The sequence below is a fragment of the Pelodiscus sinensis genome, chromosome 1 (genome assembly GCF_049634645.1).
Source record: "Pelodiscus sinensis isolate JC-2024 chromosome 1, ASM4963464v1, whole genome shotgun sequence".
Taxonomy (NCBI): Eukaryota; Metazoa; Chordata; order Testudines; family Trionychidae; genus Pelodiscus; species Pelodiscus sinensis.
Window position 1 is genome coordinate 57,561,652 of NC_134711.1, and position 26,031 is coordinate 57,587,682.

Sequence of the window (26,031 nt, forward strand, 5' to 3'; positions counted from 1 at the left end):
TGAATCTCGAACACTATTTTCCTTTATTTATACCTGCTGCTTATGTGTTAAACAAGCAAATAAATCATTATACGATGCCAAAACATGCCTAATAGAGGAGGTGTGTAAATGGAACAGAAGCAAGTTTGATAAAAATTACACAACTGAGTATCAGGAACTGAGGAGTGTATGGATTCAGTTAAAGAGGGGATTCAGTTCAATGTGCCATACCTGATCACTGCCAATACCCTTAAGCTGGCACAAATGAAAGTTACGGTGAAGTATAAAAAAATATGTAACATAGGTCCCAACTTACACAAGTGACTTCTGGTTTTGTAGATAGTGTTGCCCCCACAAATAATGGTGCATGCAATTAAATGCAGGTGCAAAAACGTGTGTTTAGACATCCAACTACATGACTTCATCTAATCAGGTAACTTATGTCTATGTGCCCACATTTGAACCTGCAATTGAATTTAATAGTTTTACAATACAGATAGAATATTGCCTCCACTTGTAAGGGTCAGGTTGAGACCCTTTTCAAAATCTCAGGCTTGTCTTCTTTAAGTGAATGTAAGGAGTTACAAAGCATTCATTTTTACGGCAACAAACAGCAAGTATATTTGACACTGTCTAATAAGCTACTGCGCAGTAATCAATAAAACTGTAAGGTTATTTTCAAAAGAAAGCAGCATAGCACTGCACATTAAACAGAAATACATTAATGAGATACAAAATGGGATCCACTTTGTTTTGGTAATGTTTCAGTACTTCCTGCCATTTGTAGACACCAGTCACACATTGGATATGTAGGGCCAAATCTTGACTTGAAAGCACTGGCTTGTGTTAGAGACTGCGCAGAGCTATGAATTCCTTTGGAACGTCTGGGAAGAATTATGTCTCCATACCTCAGGTCAGTTCTGAGGACACGCATGAAGTGTATCCACAGGAAACATCACTGTGTGTGTAGGAATGGAATGGGAAATGCAATGAAGGAAAGCGTTTAGCACTTTTACCAGTCACAGCACAATCCTCAGCATCTAAAGGAAACTGAGGCTCAGGTGGGTGTTAGCTCCTAAGATAACTGAAGTCCTATTGACAGTACGAGGAAAGTAAAAAGAAGTAGCAGAGATTGTATCTTCATCTTTAATTTGAGAGGACTGCTGGTCATTTCTGTAGTTTCTCCTGGATATCAAGATAGCAGCACCTTGTTGAAATGCTTTTAACATTTATCTGGATGGTTGGCAAGGAAATTGTGTCTTTTCTTCTGGATATAGACATCATACTCCTTTGTCCATGCCTTTGTCACCACAGTGTTGGACTGCTATACACTTTAAAACCACCCAAAGTCTACTTAGCGCAGGATGGCATGCATGGCATGCAGACTGTACTCTGTGGAACTCTGGACTCCATGGGAAAATATGAATGACAGTTGTAAGACCACATTACTTTGTTACTAATTTTCTGATATAATTGATAAGAAATATACAAGAAATAAAAATAGAATTCCAAAATTGTGTCTTTTTGGGTACCTATTGAATTAAAAATTATGATATTTTAAGGGTTCTGCCAATTTTTCAGGCCCCTGTCAGGACTCCATGGCTGAAAGTCTGGGAAAGCCTGGATGGTTTTTCTCGCTGGGTACACTTTGTAATTGTGATCTTTAAGATTCATTGGCTTTCAATTTCCAGATGAAATCTAAGGTTGTGTTCTATACAAACCTTTTGCAAAGGTTTGTGTTTTATTTAGCTGGGAAATTGCTTCTCCTTGTGTGATGTCACAGAAGCTGCAGTCAGCTGATGAGCTCTGGTCTGAATTGAAAAGGGTTATTCTGGGTAAGGGACTCAACATGAATTCATTTCTTTGGTCTATCAAAGCTTGCATTTAGTCACCTTCCGAGTGCACTGCAAGGGTGACTTACTTTTCTTTTCTCCAGGCTTTTGGTTGGTGGAGAGGAGATTGGTTAGAAGGTGTTTGCTGGAGGAGAACTTAAATTGTGAGGGTTGAACAGATAGAGTTTAAAAAAGGCCAGAGGTTGTTTTAGAGATCTTAGTGCTTTATACTACCACTTATCACCATACTATCTGAACACTTTCTATATACTATCAATAGTAATTGCAACATTTGTAGTAAATTTCAGAGTCTCTGTCACTTCTCCCTTTCTAGGGTCAAAACCTGTAAAAATTTGTTTTATTTCTTCTGATACAGAATTTTGTTTTTTGGGGGCAGATAATGTGGATGTTTAGGGAGAAATGTGGGTGTCACTCAGTGTTGTATCATTCTTACGGTGTTGCTGGGGGATGAACAGCACCCAGACAGCTGGAATCTTTATAAGTGGAAATAAAAAATAACTCCTTGGATCAGCCATTAGCCCATGGCATTAGAATGGGATTGCTGTTGTATACACATCCATATGCTATTTAGACAGCAGGTTTCAGTGCATCCTTCTTATTAACTGTTGTGCCACAGTGCAGTACCTGTGCTGCAAATTTTGTTTTCTCTGGAATTCTATTACATTCCTCCATCACTTGAATGGAGTATCTTAGGCTTTCACTGCCTTCAGCACACACTCTGAATCTGACTCATAATCCTCAATTTGAAATACAATAATTAACTTCTGTGGAGAGGATTTTGCTTTCACAAACCATGTCATCACCATGGCATAAACAGCAGGAATCAATACATTCATAAACAAAGAGCCTGTCTTTATCCAAATGTTCTTAGTAATTGAAACAAGAAAATAATCCGGGAAGTAATCCAGGAAATATATCAGCAGAATTGGTTTTAAATAGAATATGCAGATTTTCAAAGAGGCATAAACTATGAGTGTGCAAAAAGTTCCGTATTGTCATGCATAGGCTGACTGACCAGAGTCTGCTTACCACTCTGTGTGTTGTACTGTGACTCAGACTCCTGCTCCTGATGTGCAATCGCTTAGTGGCGGAGGTGTGAAAGTTGGTGATTTGAGTGCTCTAGAGTGATGTAGCCTCCTTGCTATGTAAAATGTTCTTCCTCTCTGGGGATGAAGATTCAAATTACTAGCATTAAAGGTCATACAAAAAGCATATTACTATTTCATTTCTATCCTCTAGTGTTTGTATTCTTTAAGAAGGTGTTCAGTAACTCACACATTGTAAAAGTAGCATTTATCAGGGCATTTTTTCATGAAACCAAAGTAAACAGGTTTATAATCCTACACTAATTGCCTATACAGAATTGACTGCTATCTTGGGTCTGCAGTCGCTTACACATTTACCCTTGCTGACATTTACCCTTATTTCTGACTAGTATTTTGAAAGTTTGAGAAAATTCACTTGCACATCCATCCATGGAGAGCTTAATTAAAAGTGTTTGAGTTAGTTTGTGTATATCAGATACTCAAGAAAAAAATGGATCAAACAATGCTATTTGGGGACTGAATTGATGACCCTCTTCTCTCTACTCACAGCCCTTCTGATGTTCTAAGAAAGCACTTTAAAATGCTCTGATAGAGGTACTAGCCATACCCCGTCTCATCTTTTTCTCTCAGCTGAAGAAAGCAGCCATTTTGAGGCAATGATCTTTGAGGCTCAATCTTAGCACATTATCTCCCTTACTGCCTCTCCCGAAGTGAAGACAAAAATGATTTGAAACATTCTGCTGGGGGCTTAATCAGTGATGTTCTAGAGAAGAGAGATAAGATTTCAAAAGAAGATTTCATTAGAGTACAGGCTCTGATTTTGTAAAACTGCTTTCCAATTTCACTGGCACAATTTTTCCTCAAATAGTTGCAGGTATAAGTTGTATCAAGTAGGTGTCCAGCTGGATATGGTAGGCAGATAGATGCTCAATTATAATTTTCTACCTCAATTGATTATGGGAATAGTCATGCAGGTACAGAATTGTATACAAAAATTAGGGGTTTAGAGTAAATTAAGCCTCAAATCTATCACCTCACTTTTTTAATTGTATCCAAATCCAGTTATCCACTTATACAAAAGGTTCCTACACAGCAGTGTTTCCCAATTTTATTTGGCCACAGAATCCTTTTCAGCTTGAAAGAATTTCAAGGAATCCCTTGGGTTGCCAGGGTAAAATTTGTCGAGGAGCAAAAAAAAAAAAAATCTGCCGAGTCCCACTGTGAAAAGGCTCTGTCTCTTTAAGAGGAGATGGGGGAGTGCTGAATTCTCATGGAAGCCTTGCTTTCACTATGAGGAGCCCTAGGGTTCCGCAGAGCACCAATTGCGAAACACTGCTACACAGAATCATAGCACTGAAAACCCATGCTAAGAGTGTTCTAAAATTTCCTTGTGAAGGCTGAGATGCCTATTCTGAAATGATTAATCTGATAAATGGTAGGTGCTAAATCTCCTGTTAAATTAAATACATATTCCTGATATTTTGTGCAGTATATCAAATTCTTAGTAAAACTTTAAACACCTTTTAAAGCAAAAACATAATACAAAGATTTCTCCATAAACAAAAATGTCCTCCTTTTCCAGGCATTAACATCTCCAAAATCATCTAATTAAAACAGTGGATCCACTACCCCTTCAGTCTATTCAACCCTCCACAGCAAGAAAGGCCTGGGAAAACAAATATGCCTTGCAGCAAAAGCAAATCCCAGAAATGGGGCTCTTCTCCAGTACCAGAAACATCACCAGAAACAAACTGGAAGCCAGTGCAGAGCATGGAATGCAGGGGTAGAATTTTCCCTACATTAAAGATTATTTAATAAACAAACATCCGCATTCTGCAGTAGCAGCATTGTTAAAATGGTATTTGGGTGTAGCTCAGAGTAGAGTGCATGGCAGTAATCTGAACTTGACAAGGGCATGAATAACTGGGGTTAGGTCCATATCCAAAATAAAAAGGTCCAATCACCTGACAACCTCGGAAGAATAGAGCAGTCAGGATCAACCGAACTTCCCAGCCTCCATATACAATCTGAACAAAAAATGCAGACATGCTCCCTTTCAATGGAGGGAGCATATGCAATTTCTGCAATATCGTTCAGCTCCTTTTCCCATTTGGGAAGCAAGACCTCAGTTTTATCTAAGTGGAGCCTCATAGCAATTACCTATTCATGCAACTCATCCACATACAAGTTAATTACAACTACACTGGCAATTTAGGCCACAATCTCTCATATTTCTCTTCATTAGTCTCATAACTGATTAGCAGGAGAGGCAAAAGAAAATAATCCCATAGAATCCTTCATGAGGAAGGATTCTGCAGGCACATGAGGAGTTACACTGATAATTTCTGGGACTTCCAGTCAGAATAAACCCACCTACTACTAGCATCTATGCATGTGGCAACATTACTATTGTATGGGATATCAAAGGAAACAGATCAATCTAAAAGGATCAGAATGAACACAATTTTCTTCTGATGATGGCTGAAGATGGATTATGGTGGCAACAGAAACTCTCCCACCGACTCAGCATTGTTTCTGTAGTGCAGGAGTGGCCAACATGTTACAGGCAAAGAGCCAAAATAGTCGTGCATATAGCACAAAGAGCACATCGGGCTCCTGCCGGCCGACGCCATCTTGAAGACACCATTTTGAATGGCCACGCCGGGTGGCACAGGGAGCCAAGAGGCAGGGGCCATTTTCAGGGGTATAGGGGCAGCTTCACAAGCTGCACTTTCAGGGGGGAAGAGCCTCATGCAGCTTGCGAGCTGCGGGTTGGCCACAGCTGCTGAAGTGGATTAGGTAAATATAACAACATATCTCAGGGTGAGATAGTTACATAGGTCTGTAGTGTAGACAACATCTTAATGTTCATACATATTTACAAATCTCCATTAGCAGAAGCACTTAATCTAGTTCAACAAACTTGGTTTGGGATTCACTCATTTTGCGCTCCCCCTCCCCCATTTGTTGTTGGCAGCACTAAATGTACTAAATAACATACATCCCAGGGATGAAACTTGTCAAGATTTGAAGGGAGAAGAGAAGAGAGGCCTTTTAATTACTGGGTAGTGGCAGATGTTTGTATTGTTACTTTGTGTCCCATGTTGTATATATGTATTAAGCCATAAAGAAGTTTACTAACCCATTTTTCTGTGTTGTGAATTCTGATGCTTTTAAAACTACCACTCTTTTGAAGCACATAATAATGCACTTTACCCATCCCTCCTGAGTATCACTGGGACTTAAGATATTATTTGGTTTTGGGGATAGGAGCACAAGTGCATGTGGGGCAGACAGTCAAATGTTTGAAGTGTGATGGCACCAGACAGTGAATGTTCCAATTAATGTGCTGTGAATTGGGAGTCCCAGTCCTGAACCTGAAAATATCTTACATTTCCCACACATAAGAAAGAAGGTCCTCCACACTAGTCAAGGAGATGTTAATATATATTAAAACTACTAGGGCTTGTCTACATTGGCCCCTTTTCCGGAAGGGGCATGCTAATTTTTCAGATCGTAATAGGGAAATCCGCGGGGGATTTAAATATCCCCCGTGGCATTTAAATAAAAATGTCCGCCACTTTTTTCCGGCTTTTAGAAAAGCCGGAAAAGAGCGTCTACACTGGCCCCGATCCTCCGGAAAAAAGCCCTTTTCCGGAGGATCTCTTATTCCTACTTTGAAAGGAAGGATCTGTTATTCCCTTTGAAAGTAGGAATAAGAGATCCTCCGGAAAAGGGCTTTTTTCCGGAGGATCAGGGCCAGTGTAGACGCTCTTTTCCGGCTTTTCTAAAAGCCAGAAAAAAGCGGCGGACATTTTTATTTAAATGCCGCGGGGAATATTTAAATCCCCCGCGGATTTCCCTATTACGATCTGAAAAATTAGCATGCCCCTTCCGGAAAAGGGGCCAGTGTAGATGTAGCCCTACAGTGAATATGTAACTGAAGTTTTTAGAAAGGCAATGCATACCAACAAAAAACAAAGGGATTGAATCTGTGACCAAGGGCCAAATGTAAAGATTTTTCCCCTTCTCCTTTCCTTTCCCCTCCTCTTTCCTGATTGGGGATGGGGATGGGGATGGGGATGGGGATGGGGATGGGAGGAAGAATTACAGTGGAAAATTGTTGTGCGGACAGCTGGGAAAATCTCCTGCACAGAGCTTGATGGTTTCATTTGGAGGGCTTCAGGTACTTCTGCAGACCCATTGGTCTTTTTTTGCAACACTTAGGCGGGATCCTGCGAGGGGTTTCAGATGCCAGAGGAGGGTGTTATCCTGCGAGTTCTGCAGGCTCCTCTATCTCATCAGTGGAGGAGAAGGATATGTGCTAGTTCCTGAAGAGGTGCTGTGGCCATGGCAGCAGGCCCCTCTCCAGGGGGGCTCATTTGTTCCTCAGTTCTATGAACTGCTCCATTAGGGCATGCTCTCATTCTCTGTAGAATGCCTCCTGCTCCGGGAATGGGTGTATCCGAGCCTTTCCCAGCTGGAGAACCCAATGTTTCTGTGTCCTAAGGAGCTCAAATTGCTCCTGGTTCCCCCTGTACATTCCCATGAGCACTGCAGGTCCTCCAGGGTCCTTTCTCTGTCTGCCTCTACTGTCTTTGGGATGCTGTTCCCGATCTCCCAGCAGAATGGTTTCCCTGTCAGGAGTCAAAGATCCTGCCAAGAGTAGCATGTTTTCCTTTGGAAGAAGCTGAGAAATCCCCTCACATAACAAAGCTTTGCTTTGGATACTCCTTGTCATTCCAACAATGCAGCTATTGTCTATCCTTGGTTCTGACAACTTTTTCAGCCCCCTGGAAAGGAGCAGAGACTTCTAACAAATAGATACACATATTTTGTTTTAGTTTATTTTTTCCATAGTATCTCAAGGGGTGGAGGGGTGGCAGTGTGACCAGTTTGCAATGTCTGCTTCAAAGGATGGCCAACATTCGGAGACCATTGTAGCTTTCAAGGCAACAGAATGGAAAAAGAGAGGTCTCTTTCCATCCTATGGAGATTCCACAATTTGTGCTTCACAGATGCTTCAGTGAATGATTGTCCCTCTACATGCTGCTGAATGGAGGGGTTTAAACAGCTAGGCAGGCGGTCCAAGCACATTCACATTGCCATTTAATTTTGAGACCCAGCTGGAGTTTCTGCTACACCAGGAGTTTTTTGAAATATGCTTACAGGACTGGGAAGCAATTAGACTGGAAACTGACTATAATGTCAGCTAGTATGTGGTATTTCCATGGAAAGAGAGAAATTAATCATGAATGCACACACCCATCCCTCTCTCCTGGAAATCCTGTTCCTGGATAACAGTGGTGAAATGGACAGGGAAAGAGAGAGACACTGGAACTTTACAGGGGGATTATGGCCAGTATTCCCTCTAATCTGCTTCACAGATGATTAATCAGCCCTACCCAGTCAGAGGCTCAGGACTCCCTGGAGGGAGCTGACTGACTGGGCGGGGCTGATTAATCACTTGTAAAGATTATGGCACAAACATGTGCATGGACACATAGGGTATGTCTACACTACCCCCCTAGTTCGAACTAGGGGGGGTAATGTAGTCATATGGAGTTGCAAATGAAGCCCGGGATTTGAATTTCCCGGGCTTCATTTGCATAAAGCCGGCCGGCGCCATTTTTAAATGCCGGCTAGGTCGGACCCTGTGCCGCGCGGCTACACGCGGCACGGACTAGCTAGTTCAGATTAGGCTTCCTATCCGGAATGAGGCGTGGAATGAGGTGTACATCTAGTTCGGATTAGGAAGCCTCGTTCCGGATAGGAAGCCTTATCTGAACTAGCTAGTCCGTGCCGCGTATAGCCGCGCGACACTGGGTCCGACCTAGCCGGCATTTAAAAATGGCGCTGGCCGGCTTTATGCAAATGAAGCCCAGGAAATTCAAATCCCGGGCTTCATTTGCAACTCCATATGGGTATGTCTACACTACCCTCCTAGTTCGAACTAGGAGGGTAATGTATGCATACCGCACTTGCTAATGAAGCCCGGGATTTGAATTTCCCGGGCTTCATTAGCATAAGCGGGGAGCCGCCATTTTTAAATCCCCGCTGCTTCGAACCCCGTGTAGCGCGGCTACACGGGGCTCGAACTAGGTAGTTCGGACTAGGGTGCCTATTCCGAACTACTGGTACACCTCGTTCCACGAGGAGTAACGGTAGTTCGGAATAGGACCCTAGTCCGAACTACCTAGTTCGAGCCCCGTGTAGCCGCGCTACACGGGGTTCGAAGCAGCGGGGATTTAAAAATGGCGGCTCCCCGCTTATGCTAATGAAGCCCGGGAAATTCAAATCCCGGGCTTCATTAGCAAGTGCGGTATGCATACATTACCCCGCTAGTTCGAACTAGCGGGGTAGTGTAGACATACCCTCTGACTACATTACCACCCCTAGTTCAAACTAGGGGGGTAGTGTAGACATATATAGTTGCTCATGCAGAGGTATCTCCAGGCAGACTTTATTACCAAATGTGTTGCCTCATAACATAGCAGGTGAACATTCATTTAAAAAGATAAAGATAAATCAAGTGTGATTGTGAGATGCATAAAGTATGACTGCATTTATCCTTACATGCGCTTTTTGGAAGTCTCTTCCTATTGCAATCTCACTGGGATAGTTTTGCCAATCTCCATCCAACACCACATGACCCCATAGGGTCTGTTCCATGATCAGTTATTGACCTTTCACGTGGAGGTTTTGTTTTTCACCTGAAATTGGATGGATTCTTTATAAAGATTTTGCACAACCCTGTTTGCAACTTGCTGACTCTTGTATAAATTAGTGATCTTGATGAGGCTGGGAGGTCTGGTTCAGAGTTGAAAAGAAAGAGGGAATCAAATTCATACAATTTTATCTAATTAATATAGCTAGGGATTTCCCACCATATAGTTATTGCTTATCTGAAATTACCCTTGCTCACGCAATGTGGAATCACACTGACAGTTTCAGAGCTATTTCAACAATTGAGCACTGGAAATCAAATACAGGTTGAACCTCCCTCTTCTGGCACCCTCGGAACCTGACCAGTCTGGAACAAAGGGATTTGCTGGACCAGGGCAGATCTTTCCCAACATGACGTGTGCTGCCCTGCTGCCCCCAGCTAAAGCACCAGCCCAGCCCCGCTGTTGCCTGTCAGGTTGTGGGTCCCCAGGCTGGAACTCCATGGCTGCCAGCAGAGTCTGAGATCTGCGGCTACTGCTGCTGGCCCCCGAACTCAGCGTCAGGAACTGGAGCTTTGCAGCCGCTGCTCCCAGCCCCTTGCTACTGTCCACCTGCAGGGGCCAGAACTCCCAGACCATGGATGTGGTTGTACCAGAGAGTCCTGTACAAGTGGGGCTGAGTAAGGTAGTTTAACAAATGATGGCAAGATGTACAGATCACAGGTAAAGATAGGGATGATTATTAGAGATCTCTCAATAAACTGGGATCTATGCCATGAATTAAAGAACCTGACGATTTTCTCCTTTATAGAAAGAGCTGCCTTTTTCCGAGTGTTTTATCATATTTGCCATATATTATAATATGCTACTTTGTGTGTTCATTAGCTGTATTAAAATTAGCATTTTTAATTTGTTAATCTGCTTGCTAAGCTCTGAAATGCCACTCACTTCCTCATGTATTGGATCATATAATTAAATTTGCATGGGAGCCAATATTACTTGTCTCTTGTTGAAACACTGAAGGTTTGTCTGCCCCTGAAACATGGAATATTTTTATTTTTGTGTGTTGACAATAAAATATTCATTAATTTTAAGCAGTGTAACAAAGCAATACAAATGCTGCCATTATAAATATGATTGCCTAGTCACAGCATATTCCTAAATGACAATGTGAACTAACTGAATAATTATGACTGTGTTACTGCCCACAATTTTTTTAACGTAGTCCTCATTCCCAGGTGACCATTGCTTGTTAAGTGAAAGCATTTGAACCAAATATTATTCTACTCCATAAATTGTCAGTGTAATCAGTCAGACCCACAAGAGTCTGTGATTAATCACGTAATAATTGGACTATTCCTTCATTGTCAATACATTAAACTGCATGCTAAGAATTCAATAAGATCATTTACTAAATCCCAATTTCTCTAGAGAAATTTTACATTTTTCAACGAACACTACAACAAAAGAAATACTTGTTCTCTGTTCTAATTAGAGATCTATATCTAGATCTTAAATGTTTACTACTTGTTTTATCTATACTGGTTAAAAAATACAGTCACGATTTGCAAGCAATTAAATCTATTAGTGTCCTAATTCTACTCGTAGAGAAACCTGCATAACCCGCACTGACTTGAGTAGGAATTGATATGCAAGGATTTGGCTCAAAAGAACATAATCTTTGTGAGCTAGAGTTTTCAAAATAAACTGATCAAATATCTCGCATTGAGCCTTGATTCATCTAGACTATGTCTACACAGCAGTGTTATTTTGGAATAATATAGTCCACGTCTACACAGCAAGCCATTGCTTCAAAATAATGTTGAGCTGGAGGACTTCTTACTATGACTCCTCTAACCCTCATTTTATGATGAGTAAGGGAATTTGGAGGAAGAGTGCTCTAACTTAAACTTCCTATTTGTAGAGAGTGCCAAAAGCTGAAATAAACTATTTCAACTTAAACTACGCAGTCAACAAAGCTCAGGTTGAGTAGCTTATTTCAGCTTTAGCCCTGCTGTGTAGACATTCCCCTACAGACCTCTAGCTCACAAAGACTATGTTCTTTTCAGCCAAATTCTTACATATCAATTCCTATTCAAGTCAGTGAGGATTATGTAGGTTTCTCTAAGGGTGGAATTATAACACAAATAGATTTAATTGCTTGCAAATCATGACTGTATTTTTTAACCAGCATAGATAACCTCAGCTTATGCTTGCAAAAATTGAAGTACGCAAAGTAAGGTGGTTTGCGATAGTATATCTATATTGACTGGCAGAATATGGCCCTATGTGATACAAGAGTGCATAACAGTTTGGAGTTTGAAACCATGTACTTAACTTCTTTGACTAAATTTGCAGATCTCCACCTTTATAATTCATTATTTTGATGTTAATATGTTCTATTATTATGGACCTTGCTTTTAAAAATAGTTGAGCAGTCTGAGTGTTTAGGTAGCCAACACTAGATTCTAAAATATTTGAATAAAAGCAAGATCAATTTTACACTTCTTAAAATACAATATTTATTTTCAGTTAAAGTTAGGTAGCATGTGTTCACCTCATACTGGGCCAAATTGACAAATCTTTATTTAGGCCCCAATTCTGCAAATTGCAACATGTGGCAGACCTCTGTATCTACCTGGAGCCTCACTGATTTCTGTGGAGCTACACATACATATTTGGGATTGTTCCCACAGAGGTACTCATGAGACTGGTCCTTAGTTTTCATTCATTCTTAATTCAGACAAATCTCAATCAAGACAGGACCTGAGAATACATTTACAGTTGAAATTTGGACACCCAATTGCCATTAGAAATTAAGGAGAATTGGGTGTCCAATCCTCTATCTGGCTTTTAAGATCTCATCCTCTATCAGTGAGTCCTGACACACACATACACACATACATGCTACTGGTAGGTTTATCTGCAGCATGATGACTGAATGGCCCTCATTCCCAAAATGGGGATGGAGGAAGAGGACTGGCAATTTAAAAGTGAGATCTCAGCATAAGCCCCCCATCTAGCTCATTGAAAGAGACAATTATATACTTATATATAAGTTTGCTGTTTTAATTGCCATTGATTTTAACCCATTTCTATGTGAAGAAGTCCAAAGGGATTGCAAAAAAAATGTTATCAGTAAAATCTATTTTCAACCTTAACTCTTGTTTTAAACAAAGATTTTCCCCCGATGATCTGAACACTCTCATTGCATTTATGTCACTGAGCTGTTAACATCACAACTGTCACTTTGCTGGAGGATCTAAAACACTAACAGAAGGTGCTAACTGATGCAGCCAGAAGATAGGAGAGATGCTGGCACAATTAATTGAAGTATCCAGAATTGATGAGAGCTGTCAAGAGCTCACTATGAGAAAGGCTAGTAAGGCAGACTAATAAAGTGACTGGAAGAGATTAAGGACATTGTGGGATCTCAAGAAAATGGCTGGAAGCAATGAAAAACAGTGGGACAGCACAGTGTGGCATGTGAAAGAGCAGAACAATGCTCAGAAACCCAATTCAGGAGTGATTAGGGTGCCAGAAAGAATTTAAAAATTTCAGAGTAAATACCCCACACCACTTATCAGTGATCAAGCCAACACTAGGTTGGGAAGATAGAATCAGCTTTCTTAGCTTTGTTATATAATATCCCATGTGTATCACTTATGTCTAATCAAAACTATACTGGTTGAACTGATACCCCCTCCTTCCTTTTTAGATGAACTTTTGAGACATATTAAAATAAGCCTTATGCCAGTGTTTTTTCTAATGATACCATGCTGTGCATGTCCTTAAACTGATTCTAACCACCTGAGATTTTACTGGAAAATGAACATGGCTGAGTAAAAAATAAATATTGTATATTTTATACAAAGAATTGAAAATGGAAATATGGGCAACATGTGTAGTTATTATCACAGAGCGAGACTTACCAAATGCTCTAATCTTTTGGATGAGCACAAAAAACCCATTAGCGAGGTCCACTGGGGTCTGAAGATTGATTATGTGTCCTCGTTCCACTGTACTACCAGTGCTGAGAATGTCTTTTTAAACTGCTGATTTCACACTGTGTGAAGGCTCTAAAGAAAGAGATATTGGGTGTTATCTAGAGGCAAGAACGAAATATTCAGAAGCCACCCTGAGAATATGAACATTTCTGCTTTTCCCTGGGACTGTAAGGAACTGCAGTCACAGGAAGTTGCAAATTTATGGATTGATAAGTAGCTTAACCAATATACTTCCCTGATTTGCAACAACAGTAAGGATATGAAACTAGAAGCCTAGAAAATCCATCAAATAGTGTGATGGTTAATAAGGTAAGAATTAAACTTTTCTTCATTATTTGCCAAGCTTAAAAGCTCACAGGGCAGATCCTCAATTGATGGAAGTAGTTACACAATGACAACAAAGCTACAACAATTTACAGCAGGTGAGGATCTGCCCCCCTAAGTTATATTTCTTGAGTACTTTGACAAATACTTTATATTTTTTGAATAAAACATTGGCTTTTTTTCTTATTCAATATGATTCAAGACAATATTTGGATTTTTGGCTCCTTTTGGCTTTAGATTGAATGACAGTGTGGGATTTGCTATAGCAATCTCTTCTCATAGATTCTGCTGGCATCATTTTAACAATATTGCACTATTAAATCAACATTCTGATTAGATTTTGTAATTGTAATTACATCCAGAAAGAAAATGAAAAGTACAATATTGAGCAGGAAAGGGAGCTATAAATCAAACTAAAATCTCCCAGACAGCTAATCTCTCTATATTTATACCTTGTAAATATCTATATGGCCTAAAAAAGAGCTGTACAGTTCAGTGACCTACTGATACTCTTTTCAAGTTTCTCAACTAATAATAGAAAATGCTGTTCCAGAGTGTTCTGACTTTCAATTCCTAAATGATTTGGTGCCTTTTAAAATCTCCTCCTCAAAACTAAACATCAGATATTTAAAAGGGGCTCGCTCATTGCTGGGATTAAATTAAAAATAAAAAAAGTCCTTATTCCCATTAAGCACCTAAGGGTATGTGTCCACTGTGAGCGAGTGTGTGATTGTAGTATGGGAGTTTGTCTAACTATGTTCTCTTTAAAGTAGCTAAGCAACAGTAGCAGTGCAAACATAGCAGTACAGGTATTAGCACCATTTAGCAACCTCAGTATGTATCCATGAAGCCTAGAAGGGTTATAGCCCAGATTTTTAACAAGACATCCATCCATCAGGGTTGATCCCCTTCAGTTCTGGAGCACAAGTCACCACCATTTAAGCTAAAGGAGTAGATTCATTAGCTGATAATAATAGTAGGCTGTTCGCCTGTGACAGAGAAGGCCCTGCAGAGGAATGTGAAACACACTGTGAACTCATTTAGCTGAGCTCTATGGCAGAGAAAAGATGATAGACACATTTCCAGAAAAACTGGATTTTTGCAAGCCAGGGGAAGATCTGAACAGAAGCTGAAGCAAACAAGTTTTGTGGACAAATGTGGTAACAAAATCACTTACAGGAATTATGTGGAGAGTGACTAAATCCATAATCGAGTCCAGGCTGCAAATATTTTGGGAAGTCAGAAAAGAACTGCCATTGGATGAAATTTCAAGTTAGAACAGTGACCATAAGTTGTTGCCAGATGGCCACAAACACTTCACATTTATCAACATTAGTTTAAACTAGTTCTGAGATATGCAGGTTTTTATCTCTGACAGGCAACTTGACAACAGAGATTGATGTGTCCAACTGAGAAGAATAAGAATATAAATCTGTGTCTTATTTTGAGGAGAATGCAAAGAGCAGATAGGGATGAAGCAGTGGACATAATCTGTGTAGGTTGCAAAGAGACAATTGACACAGTATTGTAGAGGGCAATAATACATCTTCGGGTTAGCAAATAACATACAGAAGGCACCATACCCTTCAATCTGTCAGTGCTGCACTATGAGAGCCTGAACTCTGAAGCGTAGCACATGTGTTCTTCCCGCACTGTTTTTCTTTTCATCCCTCGTCTTTAGCTCCTTGTTCCCTCTCTTGTTACAAACTCTTCATTTTACATATGCCCTATATTATCATTTCCTTCCTTCTTTATCCCTCCTGACTTCTCTTCCTTCCAGTTTCCTATTATTTCTCTATTTCTTCCTACTTGTAATGTGCTCTAAAGTACTCTAAAAACACAGTGCACACAGAGGGGGTGGATCTATCATCATCCCCACATTTGTCCATAGCCTCAGCTTCCTATTCATTCTGTCTCCTTCAGCCCTCAGTCCATTCTGTCCCCTCCCAGGATATGACTACACAGCAGAGCTAACGTCGAATTGAGGTACACAATGCCAATACATCAATTGTGTAGCTTAAGTTGAAATAGTTTAATTTGGCTTTTGGCACTGTCTACAAAGCAGGAAATTGAAGGAAGAACATTCTTCCTTCTACTTCCCTTACACCTCTTGAAATGAGGGTTACCATGTGTCAGAGTAAAAAGTCCTCCAGCTTGACATTATTTTGAAATAAAGGCTTGTAGTGTAGATATATCAGTTATTCTGAAATAACACTGCTGTAATGTGCTCTAAAGTACTCTAAAAACACAGTGCACACAGAGGGGGTGGATCTATCATCATACCCCCAGTGTCCCCTTTGCACCTGGATTCTTAAGCCCTTTTTCCCACATCTGAGAGGGTCTTCTTTCCCCTTAGCCTGGACAAGTACTGCAGGGAGCAGGAGGAGAGGGGAAAGAAAGAGATATCCCTGTTGCTCACAAGAAGGAAGAAAAGAGGAGAAAGCAAAACTGTCAGGCTCTTTCTGCTCCCGCCTCAAGAAGAGGAGGAGAGAACTTTGCTTGCTTCCTCCAGCAGCCCTGAAGATCTGTACTTCATAGTGTTTTTAGAGGAAAAAAACAATAAAAGAAATTAATTGAAATTGTTACCTGAAACAGATTTATAAATTGACTTGAAATAATAGGTCACAGATGGCTGCAGCTCTAGTTACACAGCTGGGTTGCACCACATCAGATCTGGAGTATGCTTTTCAAAATTACATGCTTACAGATGATCTTTTTATGAATTTATGCCCACTATGCCAACCAACCCACTTCATTAGGTAACTAAGTTGCTAAATGGCAAAATTTACCTTACAAGCCCTTCACAGAAAAAGTCTATTTCTGTTACACACATTAATCATCTCTTCATATTCACTGACTTTTATGTTTCATGGGTGTCTGTATATTCCAACATATACAGGATCAGAATACACACCCCATGTTCTGTACAGCTTCATTATAATGCAAAACCTTCATTCAGAACTTGTGAAGGGTGTCTATATAACGGCAAGTGCATGAGGGGTGCGTCTAGACTGGCAAGATTTTGCTCAAAAGCGGTCTCTTTTGCTCAAAAACTTGCTAGCTCTCTACACTGTCCGCTTGAATTTGCGCAAGAGCACTGACTTTGTAATGTACAAAATCAGTGCTTCTTGCGCAAATACTTTCACGCTCCCACTCGGGGATAAGCCCTCTTGCGCAACAATACTTGCACAAGAGGGCCAGTGTAGACAAGGACCTTAATTTTTTGCGCAAGAAAGCCCGATGGCTAAAATGGCCATCAGAGCTTTCTTGCGCAAAAGCGCGTCTAGATTGGCATGGATGCTTTTGCGCAAAAGCATCCTTGCCAATCTAGACACTCTTTTGCGGAAATATTTTTAATGGAAAAACTTTTCCGTTAAAAGTATTTCCGCAAAATCATGCCAGTCTAGATGCAGCTGAGGTGTTATTTTGCTGAAGGGAAGTATGAAGTCCTTGTTCAGCACTGAGATACTGTGTCACAGATTGCTGGAGGGTGGGGGGCTGATGGACACCTGTAGAAATTTTTTTAATGTACATGGGAAATATTTTGGATGTAATTAGGTCAAGATTTTTTTTTATCTGCCCCATTGATTTAATCAGGCCAATGTAATTTCTGGGGCTCCCAGAAGAGAGAGTGATTGAGTGCTGAGTTATGTGAGGCAGTTGGCAAGTGATTTAGGTCCTTTGTAATTTTAGTTGCTCAAACATTTCATATTAATATTGTCATTTTAATATTGTCAGTAATGATTTGATGCAACTGTGAATTTTCTGTGGCCTTGAAAATAAGCTCCTCAGAATTATGCCATGAGAACTAAAACAGATCTCTCTCCATTTTCACAAGTATTGGAATACAAGTATTGGTATTTGGCAAGGAAAAAATGTGGCCTTTTCTGAAATAATGTATATGAACCTCACTATCAAGCACCCCTTTAGGGCAAGTGCCAACGTGGAATTTAAAGAATTTCCCTCAATACATTACATCTACCCTCTAGAGATAACAATTGTTATGTGAGGTAAAATTCATATGTGTTTTCCCTTTCCTCTACTGTGTCTGATATCTGTCAAGAGTTTTATGTAATGGAATAAGTTTGGAGTTCCTCTGCCAGACCATATGATAACTGAAACAACTCACTACTTAAAAATGCTGTTCACAAGTGAACAACAAATTATGGGTGGGCCAAGTTCTGCTCTCATTTTCACAACTGAAAGGCTATGTCTATACTGCAGTGCTATTTCGAGATATCAGAGGTATCCCAAAATAGCTATCCTGCTTGTTAACAGAAAACCCATTATTCTGAAATATGAGGAGTAAGGGACATTTTGGAGTAGCGGGTTATTTTGAAATTTGGTGCGGTATATAAATAAGTTATTTCAAAATTGACTTGAAATAAGCTACGCAATTTGCATAGCTCAAATTACGTAGCTTATTTTGAACTACGGGTGCAGTGCAGATGCACCAAAACTGTTGGGCTTCATAGAAATGTGAAAACATACAGAGATATTTTGACTTTGGTTGGTTTGAATAAAGAAGCAGTTAGACAATGATGATTTGCTCTTTCACTTTCCTGTCACATTGTATCAGAGCAAAGATGAAACGTGGGACCTACAGATGGAATAAAAAATACAAAATCTCAGGGGCTTAGGAAGTCTGGCTTTCTAATCAATAGAATGCCAAATTTCAAAATGGGTTTCAATTTGCACAGGCACACCCATTTAAGAATAACTGTTTTCAATGACATGCCAATAAGGTATTTATGGCAATGCTTGCAATAGCCTAAATGACTAGATTATAACAAATGATTATACAGAGCCAAGATCTGCTTAACTACATTGTAGTAAATCTGGACAAAGAAATGAGAGGAAAATGGCAGATTGCATGGGAAACTGCCATAGACACACATTCTTAATCTGAAGACTAGGAGTTTCTCCATGGATTTATTAGAGTGACTCTGGATTTACAACAGTGTAACTGATATGACCCATAATTCATAGATTCCAAAACCTTTTGATCATATAGTCTTACTTCCCAAATCACACAAGCTATAGCACTTCCTCCACAATAATGTCTATATGTTGTAGAAAAAAAATCTAATTTTCGTTTAAAAATTGTCAGCGATGGAGAATCTAACATACCCCTTAGTAAGTTGTTTTAATATTGAATAAACTCACCATTAAAAATGTGAGTTATTTCCCGTCTGAATTTGTCTAAGTTCAACTTTTCAACCACTGAATTTTGTTAATAGATTGAAGAGCTTATTTTTAAATATTTGTTCCTCCTACAGGTACTTACAAGTGTAAGTGGAGTCGTCTCCAATTATCTCTTTGTTAAGGTAAACATCTAGCACTCTATGAGTCTATCACTATAAGAAATGTTTTCTAAACCATAATAATTCTTGTTGCTTTTTTCAAAAGTGTCTTCAATTTATCAACATCCTTCTTGAATTGCTGACACAAAAACAGGACACAGTATTTCAATAGCAGTCACATTGGTCCCAAATACAGAGGTAAAATATTCTCTGTTCTCTACTCAAGAGCCATTGTTTATTCACCCAAGGACTGCTTTGGCCCCCTTGGCCATAGAATCATAGTAGACCACTGAAAGATCATGTAAAAGTACCATATGAATAATACAAACAAATGTTAGGTAATGTATGCAGGTCAGGCTTAATGTGGTATATTTAATGGTAGCCTGTTCTGATCTACATCAATAGTAAACCCATGTGTCCTTAAAAACCCAAACAGTTTACAGTTTCTGCATTTCACAAGTATTAATAAATTATTGTCATCCTTGCCTGAGCTGGATTTTGTTTTCTTTAGCTGAGTAATAAGCTGTTTTCTAGGAGATTGTCATTAATATCCTTTATAACAATCCAACAGTGGAGTCAAATATGCTGGATTTCTTTTAGAATAATTATGGGTTGTCAGGAGATAGACCAGTGTACAAGCTGATATCTTTTGGATCACTTGTGAGTAGATGGAGAACAATCCCTACCCTGTTAACCCAATCTTCTACTTTTATGCCCAAATAAGAAGTAGAGACAGCACAGAAAGCAGACCTAATTACTATAGAGCAGATTGTTTTTGTAGAAGCAACACTAGTGTGTATACTCCTAAAATGTTTGCAGCATATTCAATCTGTAATCATCTGTAGCAATATATGTTATACACTTCTCGTTGCAGCATAGCTTTCCTATTTTAGATTTCATCACTTTATGTTCTCCATTACAATTTCTGCCAAATTCTAAGGACTAAGGTGAGTATCTCTTAATACCAATTGTGTGATGTGTTGAGCACTTCATGGAAGGTGCTGAGCACTTTTACTTACCCCTAATTTAGGGTGCTCAGAACTGCATAGAACTGAGCCCTTGGATTAATGCCTACAGTCCAATGGACTGGGGTTATAAGCAACACCACTGAAATAATTTTACCAGGCTATCAGAAGAAAAGATGTGGAAAGAAGGAGCAGACTGACTAAATAAGAAGGCTAACATGAAAGAAGAAATGATGAGCTCTGTGCTTCAGAGTAAAGGAAAAATTAACTTTGTTTACTGAACTGCATGAAGCCTTCACAGCCAGTGTCTTTTTGCACAGTCTGAGCCATTCCTGGAGTAATCTCACTAACTCCCAGGGACTTCAACTTTTGACTTCATTGGGAGTTGCACATGCTTAGAAGAGAACTGATGTGGAGCCACAATGGGAGCCTTGAGAGTATACAAGAATGGAGATTCAATATGCAGAATCAGTGTCTTCTCCCTCCCAGAGAATTACTGTTTCCTTTTGTAAAATGGATGGTATTCTATGCTCTCCCGGAAAACAATGTATCAGCCATTCAATACTGCGGTGCCTTCATTTCAGTTGATCCATTAAGTAACTGACCTCTCCCCCCACTTATCTGTGACTTTTTAATACAAACTGTTTGACCATGTCACTGTATAGTAAGAGTAAGTCCCAGCTGAAGAACTGAGTTATGCAATTGACATGGAGAATGCAAGGCATGAATATGTAGGTAGGAGACTGGATCTGTTATCTGAAATTACAACCAACAAGGGCACTGATGCCCCGCCCCCCACTCTGCCGCCAAGACAGTGGTATCTGATGCAGAGAAATTAAGTTTCATTGAGGCCACAGAGCTGCAGCAGAGACTCCACAATAGCAACAGTATTAAGGAGGTCTCAGTTGGCCCCACACAGAGTTGTGATTAATAGTGGACTTATTGGCCCCTATTCCCCTCTGCAGCCATGGTACTGAACCTGCTCCTCTTGGGCCCAGCCCCTATGAGAGGGAGGTAAGGATTTGCTTCCAATAGGTGTCCATTAATAAAGGCTGAAAAAAAGAATAGAATGGAGCAATCATTAGTCATGATGTAGAAGAATGACTATGAGACTGAAACAAAGGACTTGTGAATTCTAATCCCTGTTCTGTCAGTGCCTTGCTGTGTAGCCTTGGCTAAGTCATTGATCCTCCCCAAGTCTCAGGTTCCTCATCTGAAAAGCAAGTTAATCCTGTTTCACTGAGTGAGGGTTAATCAGTCAACTTTTGTAAAGCCCGTTGAAAGTGCCCAGTACTATATAAATGCCACATATTTTATTTTAAGCTGGAAAGCAACTGAGATGCTGGTTTTGTTTCTAAGTTTTTATATAAAGGGAAACAGAACTGTTGACAAATTATTTTCTTCCATAAACAGCAATATGGACAGCACGGGATATAAGAAGTAGGTGAATATAGCAGATTTGAGGTAGCTAGTTTTAAACTGACACTTTAAGAACCTGAACTGGTTATATGAGACTCCTGAGAGAATATGCAGAAAGGATATTACTCTGTCAGTACTGGCTGACACTATTCTACATAGCAGGAAACTTAGATCGAGCTGTTCTGGGATGTAAAAAAGTAAATATATTCTGAGTGCTAAAGAAAAAATGAGCCATAGTCTTAAATTTTATGCTAGTGTGTTAGTATCTAAGATATAATGAAAGATAATACATTTTTATATTAAATGGATTAAAATAAGATTTTGGAATTCTCTGTAGTCCTTTGACAATGAAAGCATCAGTTTCTTCCAGTGCTAGAAGTGTGGCCCCTAGCTTTATCAAATGCTGTGAATTCAGGAGGTCTTTTATTCTGGATATTTGCTTAAGAGACATGTATTTAAATGAGATCCACTTCCAGATTACATGTCAATAAAATGGAAAGAAAAATAGGATCTTATGGAATTCTTATGCAAATCAAGCCCGGATTTAAATATCCTGTGCTTGATTTGCATCTTCCTGGCCGATCGCCATTTTTTGAAATTTACAGGTCCAGACTACCTGCCCGCGTTAAACCTGGAATGAGGTTTAACAGGTAGTTCGATTTAGGGCTTTATTTAGAACTACTGGGTCCCTGCAGCATGTAGACGCGGGCAGTTAGTATGGACTTATAAATTTCAAAAATGGCGACCGGCCGGGAAGATGCAAATCAAGCACAGGATATTTAAATCCCAGGCTTGATTTGCAACTTCTAATGCCTACATTAGCCTCCCTAGTTCGAACTAGGGGGCTAGTGTAGACATACCCAAAGAGTATAAAAAATATCAAAGGGAAAAACAAGTAAGCAGAACTGGTAACCTATAAGTACCTAAAGATTGGATAGTTAAAATGAGTAGATAAGAATAATATAAAATATTATATATATAAAATATTACTGCTACATAGTATGTTAAATATTCTAATCTAATAAAAAGTCAAAACTGAATTGAACTAATGTAATGCTTTGACATGATAGAAATTAGAGTCAGAATAAATCATTTCCTGTCAAAAATGTCATCAAAATTAGGTACAAAAATCTGCACTAGTAGCTAAGAGTCACTGTACTAGAGACTATCTGGGACCATGAGTCTTGAGGCTCATCCTCCAGATGGCAGCAATGTGCTTCACACAGTGAAGGCCTGCTCTGAACGTATTAATTTCTGAATAAAATCACCTTTTCTCAAAATCTTACACAGAAATTGTCTTGTTTTTCCAAGAATATTTCAAAAGTGAAAATTGTCCATAACATTACATTTCCAGTAAACAATGACTAACTTTTTATAAAAAATAGCAACCATAAACCAGTCGGCCATCTCTACAGCTGATGTTTGTTAATGTAAAGGAGGAGGACTTAAGAGACTCAGGAAGGCCTGCCAGTTTGCTGGCCCCTTTCTAGGTGAGAAAAGATAGCTGTTCTTTTCACCTGAGAAAGAAAGCCTCTAGGTGAGTGCCCTTTTGCTTAAGCATCAACACAGCAGGGGAATAAACTCCTTCCCACAATTACCGAGGCTATTTACATCTGTCTTCGGTTATTATAATAGTTTGTATCCTGCTTTGGTCCCAGAAAGGATCAGACCTGCCCTGTGGTGGGTACAGACACATCAGAAAATATAGGGTACATCTAGACTACAGGCTTTTGTCAACAGAGTCTTTGTCGACAGATACTGTCGACAAAGCTTCCGTTGACAAAATGCATCTAGACTACATCCAGTTCTGTCAACAAAGCAAGCCACTTTGTCGAAATGAGAATGTAGACACAAAAGGACAGTGTAGATGCAATAACACCTTCTGTCGACAGAACTCTGTCGGCAAAAAGTATTATTCCTCGTAGAATGAGGTTTACCACCATCGACAAAACTGCTGAGCTTTGTTGACGTTTTGTCGACAGAACTCAGTGGTAGTGTAGACGCAGGTATAGTTTTGTCGACAAAAGTCCACTTTTGTCGACAAAACCCTGTAGTCTAGACACATCCATAGTGTTTACAGATGAAATAGCCATGGCAGACAAAACAATAGTACACTGGTTGTCAGGACCAAGCACAAACACTTGGGCTATACCTAGGTTGTGTGTGTGTGTGTGTGTGTGTGTGTGTGTGTGTGTGTGTGTGTGTGTGTGTGTATTGGGACAGGGAGGGGGTGTTTTTATTTTTTCTTAATGGCAACAGAAGACTTTGGTGGATTAGAATAGCCACAATAGAAAATAAATTGAGGAAAGGAGAATCTCTTATTTTATGTGGATACAAATGCTCAGTACTACGGAGACACAATTAGGATGTGACTGTATGTGTTGCTATTACGTTTTAAAAAAGAACATTAAGGTTGCAAAGTGAAGCACTGAAAGGTTAGGAAATGTCAGCATTAAGGTTGCCTGGGCAACTTTACTTGGCTTCTTAACTGTATGCATTATGATGTAATTTTTAATTGCATTATTACATACTATTTTTTCCATGGGACCTCTGCCTTATTTAGTGCACAGGAGCGACATTACAAAAGTGATATAATCTAAGGTTCTGTTTCCCACCCTCAACCTTAATTCTTGCTTTTCCTAATTTTTGAGTGCTTCATTTTGTAATCTTAGCAGTCTTTTAATACATTTTTGCTGATCATTTGTTACATTTTTAGAACCGCAAACTGAACAACAACAGTTAAATCATGGGAAAATATTGACTCCCACATGCTCTCTCAGCAGCACTGGGACCGTCAACAAAGATCTACCTAGCAACTTGAAACAGCAGAGTGACTGATAGGAGGTTGTTATCTTTTAGATGGACTAACCAATAGTGAAAGATGAACAGTGCTTAATTTATAAAAATTGCTGGGTCTCAAGCAATAATGATGGAGTTCTCCGGACAGAGTGATCTTATACACACCATGTGTGAGGTCATGACACACTTTGCATATCACTGACAAAAGAGATATCACAGCTGAGCCGCTGCAAGTCCTGGCACAAATTAAGCTCTAGAGGGGAGACATCTGCCAATAGGTTTTTCAGATATTTGATGACAGCACAAGAATGTTGAGACTTAAATGCCAGCGCAAGGTTTCAGAGGGGAGTAATTACAAGTTTTTCCACCTCTATATTCCCCAAATGTGAGCTCTCCTACCCATGTTTCATTGTCCCTGTCCCAGTCACTACATGAGCTGATGTAACTGTGTCAAGAAAACTAAATGTAAATCTCACAGGATAGTTAATGAATCTGCCTTATACCATTTTTTCTCCTTCAGTTAGGAAAGTACTCAATATTTAAGACTGGGACCTATATCTGTAGCTATTTACAATTCTCTTCTGCAAAAGAAGAAGAAAAGTCTCCAGCATGTTCTACTCCAGTACAAATCAGGTCTATTAAAAGATCCTAACCTGAAGATTCTGCTAAATAGCTCTGTTGGGTTTTATTCAGAAGAATGAGCAGGAGGAAAATGTGTATTTCAGACTATTCATAGTAAATGTTAAATGTAGTTTGGTTTTCATTCCTAACAGCCCAATTAAATAAAATCTCATTAAGTCTTCTGCTGCTATGGTTGTCACATATTTTATATGAGATCCTTATACCTCCCTGCACTTTGGTCTGCAGAGTGGCGGTAACAGCTGGTCTCTGCTACAGAGGGTGTCTGCAGTGTTTTAAACTGAGCATATGTTTCTACCACTATTGGCCTATATGAGTCCAACTCCTGTACAACTTGACTTGTCATTGAAGGTTTGTGTTAGGAGCACAAGAAGGGCATGCCTACACTTGGAAATTATTTTAAAATAATAGCTCCCAAAATAACTATTTCAAAATAGAGTGTCCACGCTATGGGAAAGCCTCAAAATTAGTCTGAGGCAGGCTCCCTTAATTTGGACATGCTACCTTGACTTATAGCCCCTGGAAGCACTGGGGAGTAATTATTTTAAATGACTCTGGGGAGTAGTTATTTCAAAATAGCGGCAGAGGAACATCCATACAACTGCTATTTCAAAGTAACTATTTTGAAATAAGTGTTATTCATCATGGAAGGCAGGAGTTATTATTTTGAAATAATGGGTGTGGCAGTGTGGACACTCTGCTTGTTATTTCGAAATAAGGGGAGTTTTTTTCAAAATAACTCCCTAGTTTAGTCCAGGGAGAACTGTTGAAATGGTCTATGAATCCTCTCTTGGACATTCTCTAGCAGAATCAAACATTCTGGAGACTAAGGAATCAACCTTTCTCTCAGTATCTAAGAAATGTCCTGAGTAATAAGAAAGAAGTCTTCCTCCTTTCCATCTGTCAAGCCCAGTCTGTGCCAAATTAGTTATCAGCTATAGATAAGTCTCACCCTTCACCAGAAATACTGCTTGTTCCTAGCACTGCCAGTGTAAAAGGATAGTAAGTACTGATGACAGAATACACTTCTTC

The 26,031-nt window shown here is 39.6% G+C and overlaps 1 long non-coding RNA gene across 1 annotated transcript in view; it reads right to left on the reverse strand.

Moving 5' to 3' along the window:
• Positions 1-2,732: 2,732 nt before the first annotated feature.
• LOC142826551 (uncharacterized) overlaps positions 2,733-26,031 on the reverse strand; it is a 37,911-nt gene continuing 14,612 nt past the window's right edge. The window contains exons 2-3 of the long non-coding RNA XR_012900755.1: positions 13,476-13,622; positions 2,733-2,995 (exon numbers count right to left, since the gene is read on the reverse strand). This is a non-coding gene — a long non-coding RNA (uncharacterized LOC142826551). The remainder of the gene's footprint in view (positions 2,996-13,475; positions 13,623-26,031) is intronic.